General features: G+C 40.3%; 1 pseudogene; it reads left to right on the top strand.

The window, feature by feature from the left end:
• Positions 1-5,633, top strand: part of LOC102476664 (60S ribosomal protein L5-like) — a 13,036-nt pseudogene extending 7,403 nt beyond the window's left edge.
• The last annotated feature ends 424 nt before the right edge of the window (positions 5,634-6,057 follow it).

A 6,057-nucleotide genomic window follows, 5' to 3' on the forward strand; every position in this document is an offset into this window, starting at 1 on the left:
GGTCCAATCTTTCCGTTTAAATCCTGGAAGTAAAAAGTCAATGTCATTACTGATATTTCCTTAGCATTAATTTGGTTGCCTTTTTTTTACTCTTATTTTTTTGTGTGTGACTTCAGTTTTCCTGGTAAAGCACTCCCTTCAGAATTTCTCAGAGAGCTGGTCCGGTGTTGAAAGAGGTTTTTAAATGAAAAGAGGTTTTGTTTATCTGAGAATGTTTTTATCTTTTCTTCCCATGTGAAGGATAATCTTGTTGGGTATAGTATTCTTAGCTGAAACTGTTTTCATTTAACACTTTTATTTTCCTTTCCTTGCAAGAGGTTTTGTTTATCTGAGAATGTTTTTATCTTTTCTTCCCATGTGAAGGATAATCTTGTTGGGTATAGTATTCTTAGCTGAAACTGTTTTCATTTAACACTTTTATTTTCCCATTCTTTCCTTGCTTGCATTGTTTCTGATGAGAGGTCCCCATGTTAGCCTGATAGGATATCCTTTGTAAATAACCTGACGTTTCTCTCTTGCCAATCTTAGTATCTTGTCTCTGTCTGTGGATTTGGCCAATCTGACTATAATGTGCCTTGGGAAAGATCTTGGATTGATTCTATGTAGGATCCTTTGTATATCTTGGGTTTGGGTATTTGAAGCCTCTCTAGGTTTGGAAACTTATTTTCCAGGATTTCATGGAATAGATTAACAGTGTTCTTATCAGTTTCTTCACCTTCTGGGATACTGATTATCCAGATGTTTGGATGCTTAATGGTATCTAGTGTTTCTTGAATATTATACTTATGTTTTTGGGTTATTTTCTCAGTCTTTTTGGTAATTTTACCTAAGTCAGAGGTTTTGACTTCAACATCTGAGATTCAGTCCTCTGTGTGGTCTAATCTGCTTTTAATACTTTCAAGGGAGGACTTGATTTCTTGTATTACAGCCTTCTTCTCTAATAGCTCCATTTGATTCTTTTTTATGGCATGTATTTCTTCCTTCAAATCATGAAAAAACTTCCTCTCCTCCTGGAATTTGCTGTCTCTTTTCTCTTGTTCCTTCTGGAGTTCATTTTTTCTATTCTCTTGCACCTTGTTTAGTTTTATCATTATGAATATTCTGAATTCTTTATTGGACATTTCCACAAGTTCCATTGTACTGTCTGTGGATGATGAGGGGTTGTTCTTTTCCCTTGGGGGAGAGATATTTTCTTGGTTTCTCATATTTCTTGTGCCTGTGTGATGATTTCTGATCATCTGATGGACTATATGTTTCCTTCTAATTTCTTGGAGTTAATTCTAAAAGTTCAGAGGTATGTGGGATCTGCAGTCTCTCTGCAGTTCCGTTTTCTTGATGCTCACCAAGCAACCTGTGCTTTTGACCTTGGAATTTGGTATTACAAAGGCCTCACAGTTTCTAGGGAATAGGTGCTCCAGGCTGAGCTGTGGTGATTTAACTGAGAGTTCAGGGGCATGTGGGAGGAGATGAGCCACACACTCTGCAGCTCCATACTTGTACATCTCCCTGCTGCTCACTCTGCGGTCTCCTCTGAATTTTAGTCATTTGGTGGTGTATTCACTTTAGACTAATTGCTTAGAGGTTTCTGCAACTGTAAGATCATGTGCTTCCCCTTACTGTATCATACTTCTGAGAGAATTTCTCTCCTGTACTGTTTTTTTGCAATGTGGTATCCATAGAAAGAGGTTTTAAGTTCCGATTTATAAAGAGGAGTTTCTTCCTTCAGGCGGCAGGTTCAATAAGGGTTGAAGATTTCTATGACCCTAAAGTATTCAGACGCTTGGCTACTGTGCACTTAGGCCTGTCTAGACGCTCAGTGTGTGGAGGATAAACGGCAGAGTAAGAAAGTAAGGTTAAAAGAAAAGAAAAGAAAAAAAAAAAAAGGAAAAGAAAACAAAGTGGGGGGAAGACCAAAACAACCAAAAAAGGAAAGAAACAAATTTTTGTTTAAATCAAAAACTAAACACCCCATGGTACTCAGCGCAAACACAGCAGGTCACACCTCAGATTTAAGTGGCTTCTGAAATTAGCAAGAGAAAGAACAGGCCAATGGGGAGAAATGTTTTAAAAATTAAAAAAAAAAAGAAAAAAACATTTAAAGAGAAAGAGAGACAGAGAGACAGGGACAGAGGTTACCCTATCTGGCTGACTTTTTTGAGGTCTGGAAGATGGGGTTTAGAGCAGAGATTCAGTCGCCTTGGTCCCAGAACACTGCAGGACACATCTCAGATTTAAATGGCTTCTGGCTGAGCCTTTTTGGGGTCTCAAGGATTCATTTTTGTATAAATACTTTTTTTTTCTTTTTTAGTTTTTTTATAGGACATGTGCACTTGCCAGAGAGAGAAAGAATGAGAAATCCTACCCCCGCCCCCAACCCTGCCACCAGGGGAGGGGTAGCCATGCCTCATTCCCTTCTCCTCACTTTTCCTCTTGGGATTTTGGGCCCTCAGGCATAAGGCCCCCAGTGTGTTTTTCAAGCCACCAGGTCTGGGACTCAAACCATGCAGTCAGCCATGTGGGATCTAGTTCGTTAACCACCATGTCACCGGGCTTGCCCTGTGTAAGCCTCTTGAGAAACTACTATTTTCTTATGTCTATACTGATTTCAACTGGAAGTAATCCCTGAGTCTAGGTAAAAAGTTTAATTAACTTCATCTTTGAAGCCTGTTATTGTTCAAAGACAAATAGCATTATGATGAATCATTTGTAAGATGGATCTATGAAGAAAACTATGTTCTGATCCAACATACCTAAGAACAAACGTTGTACTATTCGGAAATACCCAGTTTAAGAGACTTGGAAACAATGCAGAAAATATTCTTGTAGAAGTTACTATAGGGGTTTTTTGGTGCTTCCTTATTAAATCACATGGTCTAAAATGGTGACCTAAGAGATCTGACCTCTTCTCCCCTTCCTCTTCCTCCCCTTCTCTCTTCACTCCTCCTTTTCTTTCTTTTCTTCATCCCTCCTTTAATTGTGGCATAACTTACACAAAGCAAAATAAAAAATATTAAGTGTAATGAGGCTTGATTGATTTTATATATGAATGTACGCATTAACCACAACTCAGATAAAAGGAGAACATTGCCATCACCCCAGAAGGCTCTCCTGACATTTTCAACCCTTGTCTTGAAAAGAGCTACTCTCCTTTTCACCAAGATGGCGTCGAAAGTGAAGAAGGAAGCTCCTGCCCCTACCAAAGCTGAAGCTAAAGCAAAGGCTTTAAGGCCAAGAAGGCAGGGCTGAAAGGCGTCCACAGCCACAAAAAGAAGATCCGTACATCATCCACCGTCCGAAGGCCCAAGACTCCAGCTGTGGGGACAACCCAAATATCCTCAGAAGAGCACCCCCAGGAGAAACAAGCTTGACCACTATGTCATCATCAAGTTTCCCCTGACAACCAAGTGTGTCATGCAGAAGATAGAAGACAACACACTGTGTTCATTGTGGTAATCAAAGTCAACAAGCACCAGACCAACCAGGCTGTGAAGAAGCTCTGTGATATTGATATGGCCAAGGTCAACAGTCTAATCAGGCCTGATGGAGAGAGGAAGGCATACATGCAACTGGCTCCTGGTTATGATGCTCTGGATGTTAACAACAAAACTGGGATCTTCTAAAGCAGCTGGCTAGTTCTAAATACACACTTTTCCATCATTAAAAAGAAAAAAAAGGGAACCAGCAGTTAGCGTAATGGCTATGTCGCTGGACTCCCACGTAGTCAACCGCGGTTCGCGTCCTGGACCCAGTGGCTTAAAACGCACGCTGGGCGCGTGTTGTGCGTGCATGCCCAAGATCCCGAGAGGAGCATGGAGAAGAAGGGATTGTGGCATGACCATCCCCTCTGGGGGGTGATTTCTTGCTTTCTGTCTCTCTGTCTCTCTCTGTCTGTCTGGCGAGCACACGCGCCCTATAGCAAAAAACCTCTCCAAAAAAAAAAAAATAATTACTCTTCACACCTTTTTTTTTTTTTTTTACATTTTTTTGTTATCATGAAATTTATTACATTGGTGTTTTTCTTCAATGATCACATTTTGAAAAGAAAAACATAGTTTCATCTTTTTTTCTTTTTACCACAATTGATTTTGTTCTCTTTATTTTTACATCATTGGAATTACATGGTACACATCTGGCTTTTTTCATTCAATATTATTCTGTGAGAATCTATATTTTAGACGTCAATGCTATTGCTATGTAATATCCCACTGTATAAGAGAACTTCAGGGGGCCAGCACTTGGTGTAATGGCTATGTCGCTGGACTCCCATATGCTCTACCGCTGTTCGAGTCCCGGACCTGGTGGCTTAAACTACTGCCAGGCGCGTGTGCATGTGTGCCCAAGATCCCGGGAGGAGAATGGAAGAGAAGAGATTGCAGCGTGACCATCCTCTCTGGGGGGTGATGTCTCACTTTCTATCTTCTCTGTCTCTCTCTGTCTTTCTGGCAAGCACATGCGCCCTATAGCAAAAACCTCTCCCATCCCCCCCCCAAAAAAGAGAACTTCTAAAAGTTCAATAGAAAAATGAAATAATGAAATTAAGGGTCTCTGTTCCGCAGGGTGGGATTTGTTAAAGTTGTCAAGAATAAGGCCTACTTTAAGAGATACCAAGTGAAATTTAGAAGATGGCAAGAAGGTAAAACTGATTATGTTCGAAAATGCTTGGTGATCCAGGATAAAGCCCCCCCCAAAAAAGAGAACTTCTAAAAGTTCAATAGAAAAATGAAATAATGAAATTAAGGGTCTCTGTTCCGCAGGGTGGGATTTGTTAAAGTTGTCAAGAATAAGGCCTACTTTAAGAGATACCAAGTGAAATTTAGAAGATGGCAAGAAGGTAAAACTGATTATGTTCGAAAATGCTTGGTGATCCAGGATAAAGATAAGTACAGCACACCCAAATACAGGATGATAGTTCGTGTAACTAACAGATATCATTGTCAGATTGCTCATGCCCATGTAGAAGGGGACATGATAGTCTGTGCAGCTTATGTACACGAACTACCAAAACACAGTGTGAGGGCCAGTCTGACAAATTAAGCTGCAGCATATTGTACTGGTCTGTTGCTGGCCCGTGGGCTTCTCAATAGGTTTGGCATGGACAAGATCTATGAAGGTCAAGTGGAAGTGACCGGAGATGAGTACAATGTAGAAAGCATCGATGGTCAACCTGGTGCCTTCACCTGCTTTTTGGATGCAGGCCTTGCCAGAACCACCACTGGCAATAACATTTTTGGGCCCTAAAGGGAGCGGTGGATGGGGGCTTATCTATCCCTAACAGTACCAAACGATTTCCTGGTTATGATTCTGAAAGCAAGGAATTTAATGCAGAAGTCCATCGGAAGCACATCATGGGCCAGAACGTTGCAGACTACATGTGTTACCTAATGGAAGAAGACGAAGATGCCTACAAGAAACAGTTCTCTCAGTACATAAAGAACAATGTAACTCCAGACATGATGGAGGAGATGTATAAGAAAGCTCATATGAGAGAACCCAGTCCATGAAAAGAAACCCAATAAGAAGTTAAAAAGAAGAGGTGGAATTGTCCCAAGATGACCCTTGCCCAGAAGAAAGATCAGGTAGCCCAGAAAAAGGCAAGCTTCCTCAGAGCTCAGGAGTGGGCTGCTGAGAGCTGAACTAAACAATTTTCTATGATATTATTCCAGATAAAGACAATAAACTTAACAACAAAGCAGCAACAAAAAAAAAAGAAAAAAGAAAAATGAAATTAAAGTATGAATTTATTTTGATGCAAAAAAATTGAAATCCATGCATAGCTTTTTCACAATATACATTCTCCATGAACTTTTAAAAAATAATTATTTATTTAATTTTATTTATTCATTCACTTATTTTAATTTGACTAGAGAGAGACACAGAAAGGGAGAGAGAGAGGGAAAGTGACAAAGCAAGCCACCAGGTCAGGGACTTGAACCATGGTTGGCCATATGGGAGTGTCCAGCACCTTAACCACAAGCCACCTGCTGGTCCCCTCTCCATGATGTTTGGGTTGTTTCTAGTTTTTATCTATTATGAATAAAGGTCCTGTGAACATTGTCA

Source organism: Tupaia chinensis, unplaced genomic scaffold (genome assembly GCF_000334495.1).
Source record: "Tupaia chinensis unplaced genomic scaffold, TupChi_1.0 Scaffold000527_1, whole genome shotgun sequence".
Taxonomy (NCBI): domain Eukaryota; kingdom Metazoa; phylum Chordata; class Mammalia; order Scandentia; family Tupaiidae; genus Tupaia; species Tupaia belangeri.